Here is a 22239-nt window from a genome sequence, read left to right on the forward strand (position 1 = left end):
GCTGCAGCAGACGGCTGTTCTTAGCATGGGTATTACTGAAAGACCTCAGGTAAATGAAACATATTAATGGAGTTCATGGGTCACGACCACAAAGCGGCTGCAAAGCAAACATCACAAGATTGATGAACATTTCAATACTCTATTCTTATTTACAACCTGCCGAACTTAATTCCTCAACTGAAGCTATACTCTCAAGAGCCCTGTGGCACATTGAAGGATCACCGCCACCGACAATACCACTTAACATGCACAAAGTGTTATTTGTGCTTCTTTCTTTTTTTTCAGCCCCACACATTTTTACTTAGGCACTTTGTTATCACCAAAGGTTAGCGTTTAGTAAGTTTTCCTTTGACAGCTAATTAGAATAGGTTGTTTGACAGGTGCATGGATGTGTCTCGGGTCTGGGTCTAATACGTCAACTTGAAAAAGAATCCATGAGAAAACTCGTATCCTGCTGGATCAAAGTCAGAGAAATCCTCTAATTATGATGAGCTTCAGACTGGGTGTGTCTCTCTCTCTCTCTCTCTCTCTCGTCTTGCTGCTCCCTTGATCTTTCTGTCGTTGACTCCGCCATCTATCACAAAGTGCGCCTTTGATAATTACATGCCAAAATGACTTAAAACTCTGCCGCTAGGCGTACGGCATTGCAGCCTGAATGATATGCCAACTCACCTTAAGGACTTTTTAACAAGGTAAGTCGGGAGTACGCCACGCAGTCACTCACTCTTTTGCAAAGTCGTTCAGCAACACCTAATTACAGTCTTTCATAATCCCCCAGACTTGTTATTTTGACTAAACAAGTTCACAATGAAAGCCACCGTGGCAGTGTAACATCTCTCTTTTTTTTGTCTCTGCCTCTCTATCTGAGTGCGTGTTTGTGTGTGTGTGTGTGTGTGTGTGTGTGTGTGTATTGTGTGAGAGAGAGGAAACATGCAGGCAGAGAGTAAGGTGGAGACAGTCTGCCACTCAGTGAAAGAGATAATTAACGGTTGTACAGGGGGGCAGAGATTTTATTTATTTATTTGAACAGATTCAGCGGGCATGAGGGAGGATCCCGCCTTTGTGTTTGTCAGCCGATGGAAATGAGATTTCAGCAGAGGAGACGCAGACAGGAAATAGAATGTTGATGGGGCAAAGCCAAGCCATAAGGTCTCTGGTGAGTTGTTCCAGGAGACCAAGTGTGTGCACAAGTGTGTGTGTATGTGTGTGTGTGGGGACACAAACCCCCAGAAAAAACCAGCAGAGCTTGAACATTTGGCACCTGCAGTTCATGTGTTAAATGTGGGCATGGTTGTCAGCGTGTACAGAGGTGTGTTGAACTTGCTCAGTATGCCCCATGGACACTTGCACACTTTGTATACTTTTACAAAGCATGTCTGGGTTATTGAGGCCGTATGCGCGCGCGCACACACACACACACACACACACACACACACACACACACACACACACACACACACACACACACACACACACACACACACACACACACACACACACACACACACACACACACACACACACACACACACACACACACACACACGTATTTCAGAGACAACTAGATTTCTTTTGTTTCCTCGTTCCATTTCCCCTGTTGCAGAATAGAAAAACATGCTGTTTCCTGGGCTGGTATAACTTAGTGGGTCACACCGCTGACTTTGGTACAGAAGGTTGGGGTTTGATTCCCGGTAGGAGCATGGCTATGTGGCTGTGTATTGTGGGCCCTTAATGCTACCTGTCTATCTCCGATATGAAAAAAAAATAGATTATTGTAAGTCACTTTGGACAAAAGCATCACTATAATGAATGTAAACAAAAAAAAAATCAGTGCCATTTGGTTTTCAAATGGTATCCATGAATTAAAAAAAAAAACACAAGTTAAAGTGAAATGAATAAACAACACTACATCAAATCATACCGAATACATTCATGACCATGTTTGGCATTATGTGCTATATTTAGTTTTGAGCAGGTCATACAGGTGAGTAGTACTGACAGGATTTTCCACATAAAAGTCACAGCCTTAAGCTAAAGCTGCTTTCATAAGTTTTTTTTTTCATTTTTTTCAAGTCATCTTGGTAGAGGGTCCTGTTTTTAAGACACATCTCAGTGGCAGTTTTACTATGCGTAATGTTACATTGGCATGTTAAACTCATAGTAAGGACTTGTGTTTGACCCATGTGTTATTTAGATAATAAGGAAGAGCTCTAAGCTTCAACTGTTTGTTTGATCCATAGTTGCAACAAAAAGCAACTATGGTGACATTCCAGTAATCATTTGACCTAGAAATAAAAAATAAATGACAACTCACTACACCAATTACTGCAATGTTACATCTTGAAGCAGTCGGTACGATAAACAAGCTAAAACAATTATTTTTTACTTTGTACGTTTAGAAAAGCAATGCCCTCTTTGGAAACATATCTATTTAAGAAATTATAGTTCTTCAAGATAAACTTCTTAATATTGTGCCCAACCCGGCCCCGTCACCAAGTCTGGGCCACGCTGGACTAAGTACTTTTATAAGACATGTTGTTTGTCTGCTAAAGGCACTGCTATAGCATATGAACATGTGGAGATGGTGGTAGCAGTTCTGCCCTATTGTTTAAATTAATGTCTTCTAATTTGGTTTATCAACACTTTATTTAAGTATTTTTGTCTACCTTTTTTTGACCTGCAGGTAACAATGCATCAGTTGATTTTTTTCTCTCTTTTTTAAGTCATTTACTTGAGAAAAAAATATATTTTACTTGTTTGGCATTTTGACAAAAGTAATTATATGCTATATTTATTAATTGAATATATATTCAATGCTCTTACAGGGGCATTCTTCAGAGTGATTACACTATAGGCTGCCATTATTAATTTGAATGAGTACAATTTACTGCTAGCCCCTCTACATTTTGATTAAATCAAGGGGTTTCAGACCTTTCCCACCATCACTTCTGCGCAGATACTCACTGAACTTTTTTTTTGCTTTTGTGGTTTTGAACAGGTACAGTAGTTTAACAAGGTTTTCAGCGGGGGGGGGGGGGGGGGGGGGGGGGACACGACCTGAGGGTATGATTCATCTGGTAGCTCTTACCACATCAAGTGAGTTGTAAGTGCTTCAAAATGTGTTTGGGGTTAGTTTGAGGTTACACTACAAAGTGCTTAAACTCCCTTACAGCTGGACTTTAACAGAATCTGAAATAACAGAAGAAATGATGGCATCATAACATCAAGCGCACAATTTCATGAAAAAAAACATGGACACTTTTCAGGTTCATCTGTGTGGAAATGTGTGGCTCAAAATACTTAAAAATTGGTCTAATGCTAAGTTAACAGAGACAATCTGTTGCCAGTAGTATGTAAAGCAACAGTGACCTCTATGGTTTGAAAGGGGAACTACAGACTTTCAGAAGAAGTTTGAAGACTTGGATAATAGCTCAACAAGAAACTATTTTCAGAACTGTGTAAAGATTATCAGTTTATATTTATATATAGGTTTTTTTTCCTTTAAATTATACTTTAATTTGATAATGAGAAGTTTTTAACTAAATTAAGTCAACATGTGTATTTGTGTTTGTGTGTCTGGAGGGAATCTGCAACACAGTCTTTGAGCCCGTCTCTCCGCCTGCATGCCACGGACAGATTGTGCATCTCTTTGTCTGTCAGTCTTGTCTGTTCGTCTCTCTGTCGATCATTGTGCATTTGTGTGCGTGTGTGCATGCCTGCGTGTGTGTCAGAGAGAGAGAGAGAGTGAAGGAGGGAGGGAGAGAGAGAGTCTGACTGTCAGACTGTCTGTCTGTCACCACTGATACCAGCATTTTGCTGGAGGGAAAACATCCAGATATTTCTGCTTGACCGTACAGCTGCCCAGCCAGAGATGGTCTCCTTTCCTGCTTAACCCCTCTGCGGACTGTTTTTGTGTGTGTGTGTGTGTGTGTGTGTGTGTGTGTGTGTGTGTGTGTGTGTGTGTGTGTGTGTGTGTGTGTGTGTGTGTGTGTGTGTGTGTGCGCAAGTCAGACCAAGCAAGACAATGTGTGGCCGGCTGGACAGTGATTTTGGAATCTGTTTCACCCTCAGGTGACTGTCAAACTGTCAGAACGGCAGGCTTGTTCCAGGCCGAGATGTACCTCACCATGTTTATATTTGCAGTTATTTTCCCCTTTGAGTGCTAACATCTTGTTGACAACGCTGTACACAGCAAGGCTGGACAGGTAAATAAGTCACACAACCATACCGGTCTGCAGGAGCATTTCGAGCAGCAGGGTTAGTAAGATGACCCAATAAAAGGAGGGTTTTGTTTTTTCATTTCTGGCTATTAATTTCTGAATTAATTACTATTTTTCAAATAGTCTGGCAACTATTTGAGGCCTTAATTTAGATTGGGTGATAAGCAGAAAATACATTTTGAATTGCTGACTAATACAAATGAAAAAATCTACAATTTTAGATAAGAAAAATAAATCACTGTTCAAACATTCGACACAATCTAAAGCATCGATTGCAGTGACTTCAGCCAGAGTTCACACTTTCTGTGGCATTTGCTCAGACTGAAGTGTAAGCCCAAACCACAGAGCAGCTGCATGAGCGTTATATCTGCAACATCCATGTGGTTTATCACGCTACAGATAATAATGAGCCTCCTAGTTTATCGTTGTACACAAGAGAATCTCCGCTCTGTCTCCTCTCCCTGGGTGAGTGTGCCCTGCTAATCAGTCCCCTGGTCCCTCCAGCAACAAGGACAAAGTGAGAAAGAGCCCCCTTCCTCACAGCACCTGAATACCTTTAATGCAATCATAACAATACCAAAGGTTTCATCTGGACAAACATCACCGAACAACGAAAGGACACAACATGCTGGCAGGAAAAACAGCAACAAAGAGTTTAGTCATACAACAATACAGAAATGTCCATTTTTCATGATCCGGGATTGTAATGAATGAAAGCATGTGAGATTAGTTTGGGGTTTTGTTCAAGCCCGTTATCAAAGAGGAACAACAATGGTGGCAAGAGACGGAACAGGCTGTTGCAAAACAGAAAGTTTTTTGTTCGGCAGTTTTCAAAGCCTTGCGCCACGGGTCGCAGGAGGAAACGATCACCCTGACACGGGTCCATTGTTTCTGGGCGGGTGTGAATACAAGAGGCCCTAATGTGTCTGTTGTGTACAGTTTCTGGCTCGGCGTGTTCATCACTTTCCCAGAAGATAGGTGATCAAAGATGGAGACAACAGGATGCCAAAGAGCTATCACAGAGAATGTGAGGATTTACATCTGCACCGCTCATAAAACCAGACGCTTTTACAATGGATCTGCAAAGGGTCCGCAAGGACCAAGCACAACTGTGTGTGTGTGTGTGCGCCCAATGGATTTGCACTGTTCTCTTGTTATCTGCCATGTGAGAAAACACCTATGGGAACCTCAGCAGAAACCGCAATAGCGGCAATTTAACACAAAGGACCAAGTAGCTGAATTATGTGTTCAAAAAACCTCTGTCTTGGATGGAAGCAAATGCACAATCCGACATAAGCACACATGCACAAACTTGCACAAACACCCAGCCAGATGCAGGCGCACGAACATCACAGAGCACGGAAGGGATTACAATATTTTCCCCCCTCAGACAGATTAGACAAGATCAAATTATTTCCCTTCTGTGATGCCAGTGCGCTGCCGTCTAATGCCGGCTTTTCAAACAACACAGGGTTTATTGTGGGATGCACATAATGCAGCAGATTTCAAATTCCTGTCAAATGCGGTGTGACAGAATACAGTGGCTCTCCTCACATTCAGCAGGCGGAAGCCCACGCAGGCCACTTACACTGGCTCCAACTAAGCTGTTTATGTCCCCCATTCAGCAGCTACAGAGGCCAGCGAGTGTAAACAGAACAGTATCTTTTTAATTGTGCTGTTTCAAGCCTCGCTTCTCTGTCGAATTAGAGAAGCAGACCACTCTCTGTCTCTCGCCCAGTCTGACAGATTAGGGCCCTCGCTGTAAGGAAATGCCGGGGTGGCTCGGTTTGGGTTGTCACCGAATCAGCTTAAACTTTGCTCAGCGAGCATGGCGAAGGGCGATAACAACCGGACGCTTGTTTGCGGTGCAGAGATGCGGGCGGGGGCGGCCGGGTGCAGGCGTGCCGCGTGTGCGTGCTCGTGTGTGTGTGTGTGTGTGTGTACGTCCGGCAGACTTTTTCAGCTTGTTGTCCCCTTATTTGTTCGAAAGCCGGAGATAAGGCGAAACAGAGTGAGCGAAACAGACCGAGATAGGTACTTTGTGTTTGCTTCTTTGTGTGTGATAGAGAGACAGAGTAAGTAGCTCAGAGATCATTCAGTACAGTTGGTACAGTGAGCGCAGGTGGGATGAGATTTAGAAGTTATACAGTAACAAAACATGCTCACAAAATGGTGGTGGTGTACACGTTTTAGTGTCTGTTAGAAGAACACTCTTCATACATATTACTGTCTTATAATGTACATATTTCCATATAAACATATTTTTGTTATTCTATTCTTTTTTCTTATACGAGTCCTTGTATCCCCTCGAGTTTTTTTAGGATGGGTTAAGTTTAAATGGGCTACATTTCAAGGGTTCGTTTGCATTTGAATTTGTTTTAATGAATTACTTGTTAATCGGAAATTGTAACAATTTGTATTCATTTATTTGTCTATTTATTTTTAAGTCACATTGCAATTATTACCGATGTTTTCTGCTTTGGACAGTAGCCAGGCTGCTGGCATTGAGTTAGCCATGATGCTAACGCATAGTTAATATTGGGAGCCAGAAAACAAAGTAGGAGCATGGCTGTCAGTTCACAAAGACAACCTATGCTACTTGTTGTGGTTAACTCTGGTAAACCCCAAGTCGTAAGTCCACCTCATTACGCCTATGGAAATTCGATTTTTTTTTTCTTCAATTTCTCCATCCCAACCGTTAAATCTTTTCCAAGTTGGGTTGAGATCCATTTTTCATTGGGCTGTGTGCTTTTGTAGAATGATTAACTCAGTTCAAATTAGTCCAGACATGTTTTTTAAATTTTAAACATCGTCTTTAAAAATATGGGGGCAGGGACATAACCCCGGCGGTTGAAATGAGTGTCTGTACACACTGAGGGAGTTAACCTTTTCTGTATTGAAAAGCTGTTGGGAAGAGACAGGGAAGCCTCTGTCTGTCACCTCTGGCATTCAAGAGAGAGGGGAAGGAGAGTTAAAGAGAAAAAGGGAATGAAGAGAGGAGAACAGAAAAAAAAGGGGGAGGGAAGGGATGTGAAAGCTTATGAATATTATAATGAGAGCCAAACCTTGATGAATTCCCTGATATGCGAGTGTGTCCCCCAATTGTCTTCTGTCTTATAAGAGGCAACAGACAACTTCCGTCCTCCTAGTGGTTCCCAGGTGGTATTATTGTTTGGTCACTGTCATAAAGACGCTGCAGTACCTAGACACCGGTGAGGACGCAGGTAGTTTTGTCCAGAGGACATAGATTCACAACTTTGGTGATTACCTTAACGCTTTCTGTAGCGCCACCATCTGGTCAAAATGTGTGTAATAATTTGGTTTATGGCCAAATATCCCTTCATATGCCTTATCTTTACATTCATTTTGAATTGGCAAACATTGACATGGTAACAGGTTAACCTAAGATGGTGATCATTGTATGTAATTTTTTCCTCTTTTTGGTATTTTACCAAAACAAAAGGCAGCCATCTCAAGTGTACTGTTTGTTATGATGAATATTAGGAAGTTTAACATTTTATTGGTTTCACTATGAGATTTAGGTGTTTTATGAGTATAGACTAATACAGTGTGCGTCCAAAAAAATGTGGTTGAGGTGTTGGGCTTAGGGGAATATCTGAGCTACGCTTCATAATTAAAAAAATTTAAAAATTGGACAAAGAATAACTGCTCCGTTAAATGTCAGGAGAAGTTGGCTGAGAATGAAAGTAAATACATTTTTTTTCTGAATCTCACCTGTGTGGATATAAAAAAGCACCTTTCATTGCCTTGATTGTAAAATGTCATTGATATGCTCCCGGTCAGGGAAGATCTTTTAAAATACATAAATTCAGCAGTAAAAATGAATTTATATTAATATTTTCAGAGGCAAAGAAAAAAAATCCGGTCTGAGGAGCACTGAGGTGATGCCTATTAATCCCCGTCTATCCGACAGAAGCGTTGGAAAAGGTAGAATTGTGAAATGACAAGCCCCTAAAAAAAAAGTGAACGAGCACACTTGAGCGATTTCGACTACAGCTCCCCTCAACCATGCCTGTGGTTTTGAAAAGGAGGCGAATATGGTGAATTCTGTCTCTAGACTGACGCAAAGCCAAGTGGACAGGCAGGTAATAGGAGGGTGAGGTGGGGAGAGAGACAGGCATGGGGCAATCATGAAAACGAATGCAAATGGAGGCGAGCGCAGCCATGGGAGGTCCAGGAGCAGGAGATCTGTTCAGAGAGCAGAGGGCCGAACACCTAACTAAACAACTGCGTTTGAAACGCTGGAAAACAACCAAGATATCAGACATAAGTGAGGATTCAGATTCCTGAAAATAAACCTGGACTTTACTGAAGCTTAATCTGTTTTGTTGTCATTACAAAAATAGTTATGAAAAAAACTTTTTCCTTTCTGTATTTTACATGAAGAGCAAGTGTTTAACTATCATGGGCCTGATCTGGCCCATAGCCTAATAACAAATTAAGGTTTTTGTTATGTTTTGCAAAACCTGTCATGTCAGTATTCATTTTCTTAGCTCTTCCTTCCTTCTAGCTGAATCTTCCTTCAAATATGAGCACTCCCTATTTTGCAAGGGCCATTCTTTCACCTGCCACACTGTGTGGATGCAGGATAGCAGCTTTTCTGCTCAGTCGTCCCAGACTGACAAGTACCTTTACAAGCCCTGCCTGTTTAAGAACATGACATCCCACGACCTTTACACACCCAGTTTATTAATGGAAATATGCATCAAAACTTTGTAAGTATATGAATGTATGAATGTGTGGTTGGGTAAGTTTCCACACATGCAAATTCAAATGCAAAAGCAAAACAAATGAATGAATATAATGTACATGAATAAACCAAAAGTGACTATTATCATATATTTATGATACAATATTTAAATTACACTTTTCCAGCCTACACATTACCAACCCTATAAATGGAAACCGACCAAAAGCATGCTTTGTGTGTGGTTTTTTACAGGTCTGAGAGTTTAGTGACCTTCCCGATAACTTTGAAGCGCGTGCTGGTAGGGGCTCATGAGGAAGTGTTGGCAAACATGCATACAAAATTCCTCTGTCTCTCTTACTTATCTGCCCCTCTTTCCCTACACCACAGGTTCTGGCCTTCCTGCAGCTTTGAACATCGCAGCTCGTGGCTCCAGATTAATAAAACAGGAAATTAATGAATTTTGGATGAAATCTTCCCAGTTGGGGGCAGCTTGCGCCTCATTAAGGCCTGTATTATTGATCAGATTGAAAACCTCCACTACCTCTGGAACCAAACTGTTAAAACCAGGCGGCCCACGTCTCCCTCCTCCTTAAAGAATGCTAATTGCACAGAGGTAAAGGATTAATAGCTAATTGAGCATATTTTCAGACAAATCATCGTCATGGCTTGACACTAAAACGAACGTCTTTAATATGCATGTGGCCTGTCACACATGGTTAGCATGGTTATATTGTAGAAAAAGATTAAGAAAGGTCTTGCAAAATCAAAAGGGCTTTGAACCCTGCACAGTTATTGGCACGGTGTTGGTATTCCATGAAATATGAACCTTCAAGTTTTTGTAAGAATTTAGAAGATAGTTTTCTCTTGGTGGTTAGCATTCACATTTGTAATATCACACAATGTATGGCTTTGTCTATTCAGCTGTTATAAGAAACTATGAATTTGACACTGTAGGTTCCTTTATAAAAATACATTTAAACTGATAAATCTTTCAGTTTTCCGCTGAGGTTAAAGCTCACAGTAAAAAGAGTTCTTGCTCGTCTTTGCCAATATGCTACTTGCCCCGCCGCCCGCAGTGTTACAACTGTATGTAGTTGCATCCTCCAAGGTTCCATTTTGTTGTTTTCCCTTTGGTGACTGCATTTTTATTTCCAGAGCAGCTTGCCATGAAAAATTAAATGGATGCTAAGTGACTAATGCATTTTCTCAGTCGTATGTTGAGACAATAAAAAATTAACAATAGAAATAATTAATTTTGATTGGTGCCACAGTCGTGAAAAAAAAAAGAAAAAACTTGTGCACTTATAACTAATTCATATATCATGCAAATTCTCCTCTTCGCTTACATGCAAAATAATGTTGCATCCATGTTATATAAATTCTGAAAGACTTTTAACTTATGTCCCGGGATGTTGTGATTTCAATATGCCCCAGTGCACTTCAGTGTGGCTTTGAAATTTTATTTGCTTTTTAATTTTGAAATTCCACCCAGTCATTTAATATGCGTTTAACCAGAGGTAAACATGCATCCCAAGCAAGGTTTCACTTTGTAACTATTAATTTGTACCTTTCTCCCCGGCATGGCTCATTGTCACAGTATTGTAAACATCGCTTCGTTTTTGTTTTGCTGTCTGCTGCCTGGCATATCGCTACCAGCCCTGCACGCCTTAGATTTAACTGTCATTTAGCCTAATGCGGCATCCAGTTCTCCTTGTTTACATGATGTTAGCCTATGACTACTACCACTGTGGCTACATTGGTTTGTCTGCTTCCTAAAGTGATTCAACAAATAGAGTCAATGTTACCGGGATACCTACACTACAAGTGTGAGTCACCGTCTCCACGAGAAGAACAGAGCCTCTACTTAATTCTCATAAAAGTGATTGCTTCACTGAAGGGTGAAGTAGTCATCATGTTCTCTCACACTTGAACATAATAGTAGAAGTGCACAGGATTTACCGTTTGCACATGTATGACTCCTGTTTAATACACTGGCAAAGTAAATGGAGCTGTTCTTTTGTAAGGTGAACAAAGGCAACTTTCACTGCAGGTGCCAGATGTTTGATCTGAATATTTGGCAAATTAGTAACAGTAGTTCAGCTGCAAACATTTTGGCTATTTATCAAGGCTATCTGTACAGGAATAAAACACCATGTAAATAACGAATATAAGTGTATACATATCATATGATCTGGTGTTTAGCTAATACATCCTAATGGTAAGAACAGGACAAAGACAATACAAAGGACACTGTAATAAAAATATGTTTTAAAAAAGTAAAACATTTGAAACCGTGGTGAAACATATGGTTGAAAAATGCTTTCAGCCGACCAAGACTCGCACTCACAAAGACAAGTTCTCCCTATAAACACTGGCGAGTACACACACACACGCACACACACGCACACACACTCTCTCATCTCTGCCCCTCATGATCCCCTTGTTATCCCCGTATGGCATCTTGCTGAATGAGTGAATCCATCCTGACAACAAATGGGATATAAGACAAAGAATATGTTTCCCTTCACTCTCTCATATTACTAATAGATAGACTGTTGGGTTGCATAGCATAAATACTTTAACCACGTCGTCTCCATTTGTAACTGTGTGGCCCAAACTGATTCAAACAGGAACATATGAAATATGAATTGACATTTTATAATGGCACTTTGTGTGTGTGTGTGTGTGTGTGTGTGTGTGTGTGTGTGTGTGTGTGTGTGTGTGTGTGTGTGTGTGTGTGTGTTGTATTGTCGTGATACTCTACAGGGACTCACCAGCCCTTGTAGACAAAGTAAATTGAGGAAGAGGAGAGACCAGGCTTTTCTGTGGGGATTTGAGTTGAGATGGCATGCAGCCGTTGCCGGGTCAGTACAGGGAAAATATATTTCATCCAGCAACATTTCTGCCCTAATTACCCCTCAAAACATGCACACAACCTAATAAAATTCATGAATTAACACACAGGGGCAAAAACAATTCTCTGTTTTGCGTGGTTATGCCGACACACAGGGTAACCATTCTAGGGATATGGGGTTCATCTTTGAATAGGCACTCCCAATTTTCCATTTCAAAAAATATAATCTACAAATTTCATGCACTAAATACTAATACTCCTATTCAAACTGAGCACCTTAATTAAGGTAGCTGTAAAACAACAGCCTGCTATTTCATTTTACAGAAAAATGTAACCATTGAAAATGTGCCTGTTGGTAGGGGCTGATTGTTTTGGCCTGTAGATTTCAGCTAAAGCAAAGGTGGAGATAAATAGAAAGTGTAACTGCGCTGAAACCTGGCATTTGGTTGTAAAAATATAAAATTGCTCCATATTGCCTTGAACAGCTTCTTCTTAATTTTTTTTGTTACGTCTCTGACTTTGTTGAATGGAGCGATTTATGGGGTTAAACATAGTCTTTGTACATTGTGCCTCATCTTAAATTGTAGGTGGGTGTTGCTGGCATTGGGATAGAGGTAAAAGTTAATGCATTACTACTGTACTTGACTTCATTTTCTGACTCAATCATGGTGTCACCTATCTAATAACATCATATGATCATGGGGAATAATTTTATCTAGATAAGCATTATAGATTGAAACTATTACATGAATGGCAAATGTGCTGTCATAATCTTGATGCTCAGTTTAACCAGATGAAATGTGGATTGATACATGGAATGAACGGAACAACGACACAATTTAAGTCACACGTCAATAATACTGCAGATATCTTTTTTAGAGTTGATTCCAAATCCATTTTTGACACCATTGTTTTTAGTATTAAAACATATTTCATGAGATCATAAGATGTTTCGATAATTTTGAGCATGCCTTATATTAATTTATGAATGACATTTAAAACAGCATACTCTCAGGGAACAAAGTTAAATAATAAACCTATAAAAAAAAAAACAGGGTCAAAAGGAAGACTTACAGGAGAAGGGATTCCAGAGAGGAATGGAAGCTGCCCAGGGATGGGAAGTGGTGGTTCCTTACCACAAGAGGAAACCTAGTTAGTTCAGCAAATGCACAGAGCATGTAGACCAGAAGCAACATGGTTTCTTGGAGCTTGTACTACATTCCTGTTGGACATCATGTCAACCCAGGGCAGATCCATCACACTCAGCAACACCATACACTCAGGTTGTGCATCTCCGACCGCGGATCTGTCATTGCGAAGGTGTAGAACATCTTGACTGTCTAACACACACACACGAGCTAAACTGCTGTACTACATCTTAAATCACAGGTCCATCATCTCACCGGGTGAAGAACATCTAGTCTGTCTTGTTACAAACTTAGGACTGCGAATTGAGGCAATTATGGCTTCATGGGTTTTACACGGCACACACATACCGACAACATTTAACTTTAGCTTGATTATATCAACATTTCACACATGATTACACTGTAATTTAATTATAAGATTGTTAAAAGCACAAATAAATACATGCTTAAATACTAACTGTGTGCCATTAAATCACCCCACCAGTTGTTTTCTGGCATCCGATTTGAAAAAGATAGACAGACCAAAGTCCCCGACTTGGTCGTCAAACTCATAAAAATACATAAAGACAAGAGAATTCACCGTGAGCACATTAAGATATGCATGAATGTCAAAAGCACTTATACACACAGGCTTTTAGTTTTCTCCAAATGATGCTGAGCATACTGTATGCTTTCGGATACAGTCCTGCGGGCATGTATCACTATAGCTCACTGTGTTCATTTAATAACATCTGTGCTGATGCAATGAATTTGCGAGAATTTTGCAGAATGTTGCCAGCAAATCCAAATAAAGTGCTTTCTTTTGGTCAAAGTGAAATATTTAGCTCGTGAGATTGGAAGAAATTTGAGAAAAAAAACATAGATTGGACTTCCTTTGTGTTTTCAAAAACAGCGGGTCTCTCCTTTTAACTGTTGTGTATCTAAGCCATGGCTACGCTCCTTTATTAAGGAAACATAAAATAAAAAATGTAAACTCATCAGAGCTAACTACAAGTCTTAAAAGAACTAGGCAAAATAAAACTTTCATGCCCCTCGCAATTACAGGTGGGATCGTCACTATCGTAGACATGAATTCGGTTGACAGTGGTTTCTTCTGCACGCATTTTCTCAGAGTTCTGAAATTCTGCTACTGTCTTAATTTCCAGTGTGTTTTGAGATACAGTGGCTGTCCATCTGCCTCAGAGAGGTACCAGTTCAGATTGCTGTGGCAAACTTTGAGTTAGAGATAATCTCCCAATCCCCTCCCTTTTAGATAAGTGGACATTGAATCTGGTCTTGAGTGACTAGGGCAGCTGTGTTTTAGGAGGTATCCGCTAATCAGAAGGGCGGAGGTTAGATTCCGAGCTCCTCTGGTCCGCATGGTCAAGAGATGTCTGGCAACACACACATGCACACAATGTCTATACCCAGAGAGATATACAGTACATATACAGAAACAATGTCAGGTCACATGTTTCTCATTCTTACACACACACCATCTGAGGGTCTGACAGGGCACCCAGGGGATGGATTGCATCACATTTAAACACTTAACAGACCAAATGCCTGTCCTAATGTATCTCAGACGCCCTTCTCTCAATCCTGCAGCTGCTGCGAGAGATACACAGATACTGCAGATGTTCTGCTAATGGATCAAAAGACAAATGGGGCTTTAAAGGGGACAGCCGCCCCACAGGAGTGGTGTGTCCTGAAGAGATAATTATGTGACATATTCTTTGTCTGGTGATTTTATCATATTCCATTTTTATTAGCTCAGATGAAAATGTATTCCGCAACTGCAGCTGTGTAATGTATCACATTGTACACTACATATTTCATTATATTCTCTGTGCCCAATGATTTTGTCATAGGTGGCTGTCATCATCACGGCCAAGACAAACAGCATAATTTTAGCATTGTTGCAAGTTTATGTTTCATTATTTCATATATCTGCATAGGTAACTTGGATATATTCGAAAAAGATTTGGGTCCAACCTTTGGTTGTCATTTTTTTTTATTTTTTTTAGAGAAAAATCAAACAGCACTTGGTTAAAATGCCTGGCTTCTGTATCGTCACAACTCTCATGGAGTTCAAAAATGCACAAGCATTCATGACGTTTTTTATGGTCTGCTCTAAAAAAACAAACAAAGAAAGTAAGTACAAATGTATCAGCATTTAAGCTAAAGACATAGTTGGAGAGGTCAAACCAAAGAATAATAAGTCTCCTTAGTATAGAGATCAAATAAAAATATTACAGATTTTTTGGTTTACAAACCAAATCATACAAGGTTGGACAAAACCCATGTATTTTAAGATTTTGTGTTAAGCTAAGTTAGCTGACTGCTGGCTGTAGCTTCATGTTTATCCTACTCACATGAGAATGCTATCAATGCTGTTAATATTGTCATCTAACTCAGCAAGAAAGCAAATAAGCGTTACTTATGAATAAAATGTTGAACTTTTCCTTAAGTTGACTTACTGCAAGAGATGGATGAAAAACTCAGATATTCAGATGAACTTACAGCTTGAGGAACAGAGTGGAAGAAATACCATGCTTCCAGTTTTGTTCTTTTTACTTTTTACAATTAGAAGACTCCACGTTATGAAGACATAGCCTTAACAAATCTGATAACTGAATAGTTAGACGTTTCCATTAGGTTTTGGAAACAAATATATACAATATAAAAATATCTGGTTTAGACTGGAGGGATGAGAAGAGAGGGACAGAGAGAACGGCACAGAGAGAAAATAAGAGAGAATTAAACCGTTAGTCAAATATTATTAATGACTTGCCCATATGCATGTGCTGGACAATTAACCATTCACAGGTGAATGTAACCGATAGGCAATGTGCTTCCTCTGTGGCAAATCAAATGAACTTCGATAACATCAATGGCATCCCTCTTTTTTTTCCTGCACTCATTCATTCTGCTCGCTCTTTTAATGCATTGTCGGCAGCATGCTGATGTCCTTTTGGTTATCAAACTATCACCAAAATTTGCTCACCCATCTATCGAGGCAGGACGAGGGAAGGAGGGCAGAAGAGGAGGAGAGAGGGAAGAGCCTAATTACTTTAGCCGGTTCCACTGTCAGGTCATTAATAAAACCTAGTTATCTTCCCCTGACGCCCAGCCAGGAGCCTCCCTCCGCCATATCTACCATAAAATATTTGGGATTTTTTTTTTCTCTGGAAATAATTCAAGATTTTTGTCTTGGCTAGATATTAAGAAAGTTGCGGGGGGAAAAATTACTGCCCATGCCAGAGATATTCACGGCGTAATGGAAAAAAATCCCACTAAGTGTGCGAGCTGGTGTCTGTTTCCATGTGCATCTCTACACACGTGTGTGTTCCAGCTGGATAAATGTGCTAGAATTACACTGGCCCCGGCTTCATAAACATTGATGGATCTGGGCAACCTGCAAATGCAGATAAGGACTGTGGAAAAATCACTGGGGCAGCTTTTTACTTCTTGGCCAATGTATATTTAAAAAGGAGTATATATAGGTTACATATGCAATACTTACTCTCCTTTGCCCACATACATCAATGACAAGCGGGGATAATGAATAGTCAATAATAGCATGGTGGGGGCTGTCCTGCGAAGTCCAGCCTTGCATATTTTACACCTACCTCTATGAAAAATAAATAGTTTTGTGATATTGAGTTCATTTCCTGTAGTGTAACCTCGGTGGCCTGTTTGCTCTGGAGTCTGGTAGATAGAAAACAGAGTGCAGACTCTGTAAATCCGGACGGGAACATGGGCCAATGCTGTTTCTCACCTGCTATCATTTGTCGAGCTACAAGTGTGGAACCACATTTACAATTTTAATCCACGGCCAGCTGTATCAAATCAGACAAACCGCTGACTGGGCCAGTGAGGGCTGAGTAGGATCAGTGGAGAAGTGATCATTCATGGATATTATGCTAAGGCAATTTGTCTTTTGTCTGGTTTGTCGGTCTGTCTTGGGTTCCAAAAGTCTGTTGTTACTCAGGTATTACAATGAAACACAACGTGTGTGTGTTAATGTGTTAATGGTGTATGATGTTCCTAAGCTTTCAGATACAATCCTATATAATACCCATCCATTTCTCTCCCATCTCCCCCCCAACTGATGACGGATCGTTTCCAGCTGCTTTGAAACAGAAGCGCCCTCGGCTGAGTACTGGTCTCTGATCACAGAAGAGCTGCGGGAAATCCGACTCATCGGATAACTGGATATGGATCGTAAAAAGACGCTGTTCACTCGGAATATCCCATCCAAAGCATTCCAGAGGAACTTAACTCACCAGAGGAGGGAGGAGGAGTGGAGAGGTCAAACAAAGTGTCTGCAGAAAACATGAACAGGTGTCTCCTCGTGTTCACTGGTCAAACGGAATGTTAAGCTGTATTCAGTCTATTTCAAACATTAAATTGTGGTGACAGTTACAAAAGTTTGTGTGTCGCATCTATGAGCAGCAACGTAAGCAAAATGTTTTATTTCTAATTCTCAAGAATGGAAGGTTTGTCATGGCTACATGTACTGCATCATATTCAATGATATCCCCACTAAAACATAACCTTTAAATCAGCCTTTAAACTATTTTTATACTCCGTGATTTGATTATTGTGTTGAACTTCGTGTTCTTTTTTGGGTTGTTTTTTCATTGGAATAATTTGCTATGGATTTTATTTTAGATATACTCATACCAGTGGTTCTGCATATCTTATCCAATTATCTACCTTATCAAAATGCATATTCTCTACATGTATGTTGGTTTTTACTTTTTGTTTCTTGTTCTCTTTTTTTGTTTGTTCTTAAATTGTTCCTTACCTTTTCCGTTGTTTGTGTGGACAGACACGTCGAAGGGGGAAAAACTTGACATTGTCATCACCACAAGATTTCAATGAACAAAATACACCCAAACTGTAATCAACACTAGTTATTGAGGAAAAAGTCCTAAAATATGGCAAGTCTTATTGTGATTACTTGATGGACTGAATGAGACCACTGTTATGAAAGGAATCAAAAGGGTTGAAAAACATTAACCACTTTCCAGACCTGTGCACTAAAATGGGTTTATCTGGTAACTGGTTAACTTTAATGTAGTTCCTTCCTCACTGAATTACACATTCTTCATTCATTAATACCAACAATAACACCAACCTGACTGGTCAAAATTCCACTACTCGAGTAAAATACATTCAATCGTTGATAATACGCTCAAAACATGCAAAACCAGCAATAGGTCAAAGTCTGAGGAAGCGGACTTCTCCACAAATGTATGTATGCTGGTAGTGTAGCGTGAGTACTGATCAAAGTTGACTATATCCTTAAAGCACCCCGGCGACAACACGCGCTCCTCACTCCCTCTGCCTACTGTCTAGCCTCACTGTCAAAAACTTGGGGAGTGCCTGGGCACAACGAAGGGACATGTTTTATAAATAAAGATTGCATATGCTCTTTGTTTATCTTAGATGGCCCTGCAGATGAAGTCAACACCGCAGCTGGCGTACTGAGTTTGATTCAATCACACAGCTTTCATCTAATATCCCCCTGCACACACACTCACACACACAACCCACCCCCTATGATTCAGGGTCAGCCATGCCCATCTCCTCTACTCTGCATTTAGGACTCATGAATAAGTAATGACGTCTCTCATCACCTCAGAGCACTGACAGTCAAGCCAAGAGCTTTCATCTGCTCCAGCCCATGTTCAATGTTAATGTTTTTCTTCCTCCCTGATCATGTGACAGACAAGCAGCTGACCCGAAACCACCACAAACAGTGGCAACCTGTAAGTGCATGACGGTGAGGAAAATGGAAATATCTAGCGAGATCGTTTGATTTCCATTTAAAGTCATTACTCAGGCAGGGTCAAATCGCAAGTTTGCGAAGTTTTTTCACACCCCAGTGCTAAAATGTATGGGTGTTAAAATGAATTTGTGAGATATCCTGGAAATTGACTTAGTTATATATTTTGAAAATGATAGTATAGGATCTGAAAAACAGCCTACATCTGCCAGGAAATAGAATGAATCAAATGGTTTTCGAGTCCGAGAATGTAGATAATCAAACAATGAAATACACTAGTCAGGACCAAAAAATGGACATGAAGTAATTAAATATTCTCGATTTATTATCTCAGCCAAGGTGGCTATGTTTTTACCTGTCTTCTGGTTTGTTTCTAAGCATTAATACGCAACAACTACTGAACCAATTTGCACTGAAATTTGTGTAGGGGTGGGGTCAGAGAAGAACCAATTCAATTTTGGTGTGGTTTCAGTTAAAATTTAATTTTTTTTATCCATTTCCTGAACATTTCTAGACATTTCCTCAGTTTCTCATGAAATAATGTATACGTATTGATGTGAAATATCTCACATTCATGGAGATATATGCATTTGTACTATTCATTTTCAATACTGTAGGAGTTGGTCAGATACAGTTGTTTGGCCCCAGTGGAGACATATGAGCTCTACTTATTTCCTACTTCAAGTCGTAAACGTAATTAATCTGAAGGGCCACAGTGTTGGAGGAAGCACGTAGTACAATGTGTGACCTTTGGATGGTGAGAGTCACCATAGAACCCAATAGTCCACCGTGCTCGTTTACAGATTCAGACGTATGCAGACAAAGGATCATCATTATACCACAGAAGGTCCTAAACAAGATTATATTGGTTGATCAGACAGCTTTCGTCAATTAGGATTACATAATCAATACACAAACCTTTCAGTTCAATACCAGACACATCAAAGTCAGTGTACTGCGTTTGGTTAATAGCTTTCACATGATTCAATCTTAGAATTACATGTGTGCCCCCCCCAACCTCATTTACCAAACAAGAAGTTTCAAAAAACGAATGTAGGGATTTACTTCACCATTATTTATACAGACGGTACAAGTGAATCAAGAAGCGGTGGAGAAGTTGAGAAGCAGTTCCAAACTATCCCAACCATCGGATTCATATACTAAAAGAGTAGAGGAAGAAACTTTTCAAAACATGGCTTAGTTTCACAAAAAGAAGGATGACGACAGGCCAACTTGTTATTTCTATATAATTGTAATTACAGGTAAGTTCGAAAACACCAGCAATATGCTCAATAATCTTTCTACATAACATTCATGAATTCCATGCATGTATGTGTACTCTATTTTATGACTTTCATAGAAAACCCTGTTAAAATATCCTACGGCATTGGTGGCGAATTGGAGAGAGCTACGAGTACACACATATATACATATATGATAATTGGATGGTTTACAATAAATAATGCACCTTGATGATGCCTCTGGCTAAGTTGCAGAGAGGCCTGGTTAGTTTATTAATGTACTTATACTGTTACAGTATGCAGCTTATTTCAACCATGACTATAGCTCTTATTCTACATGATACATCATCATCAGCATGGGGGGAAAAACATTCATATGAGAAGAATTGAGAGCAATAATAAACTGTTTTATTTCTAAACCTTGTGGCTCAAGTCTCTTTTTTTCAAATCTCCTCTAAAACAAAGCAACACACACATTAGAAACCTTAATTTTAATACCCAGGGTGTTTAGAGTTTGTACCAGTGATGGCGGCCACGTTGGAGCCTATGGTTGGAGCTCATACAGGAATCCACTTCGGAAACCGCAGGTCAGCATACTCACACCCGAACCACGGAGAAGCGACCCAGCAGTCTCCTCCAAGGCCTCTCCCCAGAGGCAGCGACGCGACCGGGGCCTCGTCCCAATGCTTGACCGTCCTGCACCGGCTCGTCCTCCGACACGCGGCAGCACGTGGCGATGTTCCCACCTCATCCCGCTGCATCACCTGATTAGCAGCGGCCGATGCTAACAGCTAGCAACAGTCCCCTCGTGGTCTTCAGCCTGCGCCAGTAGCGAACCCTCACGACCAAAACGCATGAACCACGCACACGAACCCCCTGTTGATAACGATAATTAATAACACTTTCTTATGAAGTTGACTGAAAGTTCTCCGGGTCATGAAGTGTCGTCTCATTTCCGCTTTTTCCCGCAGGGTCTCTCTTTCCTCATCTCTGTACTTTTCTCTTTTAGCCCCGCCCCTCTGACAAGCCGACAGGTTAATCCCCGATGACAGATCAATTGATTGACACCTGTCCGAACAATTCAGAACCCCCAAATAAAGGAAACCTGAGGGGTTCAAAGGCCTTTCAAAACATAGGGCATTTTGGTATCTAACGTATACTTTCGCCACATTAACCGTACAAATATCAACAGCAGCAATAAATGTAAAGACCCACATCAGAACAATTTATCAGCTGAAATAAATGTGATAAACACGTATAAATAAATTAGAAGGGTGCTACATATGTATGACACTATGCACGGGTGCCACAGTTTCCCAACAATGTCTGTTACCAAAAGTAAATAGGTCTTTTTCCTATACTTTGTCTCTACACTGTGTGCTGCTGAAAATTGATCCACTAAAGTTCATAAAATCAATAAAGAATTGGACGAATGAGCAGAATTTATTATGGCACAGGTATCAATACAATCTTATTGAATGAAGAGCTTTCTGTAACAGTGTCATAGGTACGTTGACAATGTTTGTCAGTTAAGTCGTAGCAGAAAACTAGATCTGTTTTGTGACATCACGGGAAAATGTGATGGGAAATATTGAAGTGATGACCATTTACAGCCATAGGAGCCAAACAAGACACTTGCTATGTTTGAAAAATAAGAAACAAAAACGTAAAAATGGTCCGACATACAGAGTGAATGGCTTTTGGTCTTGCTTCCCATTAAGTTCAGGCATTATGGAGCTTTTTTTGAAACAGATCAAGTCTCTGTTTAAATTCAATTTTACTCACCTCAACATATTTTGCACATCCTTGAGGTCTTACAGACATGCTTGACACTATTTTCTTCCTCATAAAACATTTTTTTTATTAGTTAAAAGTTTAAAAACTGCATTTTTTTCCCATGTCCACGGTTACTTGCTAGCAGTCGTCTTCTTTTTCGTCACATTGCTGCATTTCTTGTCTCACTACCACCACCTGCAGATGAAAGGAAAAGCGAGACTTATAGGAAGAATATGCTCATGTGAAACATTATTCCATTGTTCCGCTACACCAGCAACTCTTCCATTTTATTTAAATGGGGGAAAGTTATTGCATCCCTTCTTTTGCTTCAAGTCAAGGTTGTGTCTCTTCAGTGTTCAACTCGTTTACAGAGTTGAACCCCCCCCCCCCCCCCCCCCCCCAGTATACCTGGACCTTGTACTGAAGTTGTCCTACACACATACGAGGCATTGTGAGCGTTGTCTTTACAGGCCCGCTGATTCATCTTTAACAATGTTACGGTGGTAATGCATT

The 22239-nt window shown here is 40.3% G+C and overlaps 2 long non-coding RNA genes across 2 annotated transcripts in view; one reads left to right on the forward strand and one right to left on the reverse strand.

Moving 5' to 3' along the window:
* LOC118294095 overlaps positions 1-22239 on the reverse strand; it is a 100174-nt gene that overhangs the window by 65978 nt on the left and 11957 nt on the right. Inside the window, exon 2 of the long non-coding RNA XR_004787991.2 lies at positions 20471-21921. This is a non-coding gene — a long non-coding RNA (uncharacterized LOC118294095). The remainder of the gene's footprint in view (positions 1-20470; positions 21922-22239) is intronic.
* Positions 579-17340, forward strand: LOC118293984. The gene is made up of 2 exons (XR_004787892.1): positions 579-692; positions 17045-17340. It is a non-coding gene; the product is annotated as an uncharacterized LOC118293984 (long non-coding RNA).

The sequence above is a fragment of the Scophthalmus maximus genome, chromosome 1, assembly GCF_022379125.1.
Source record: "Scophthalmus maximus strain ysfricsl-2021 chromosome 1, ASM2237912v1, whole genome shotgun sequence".
In the NCBI taxonomy this organism is placed as follows: Eukaryota; Metazoa; Chordata; class Actinopteri; order Pleuronectiformes; family Scophthalmidae; genus Scophthalmus; species Scophthalmus maximus.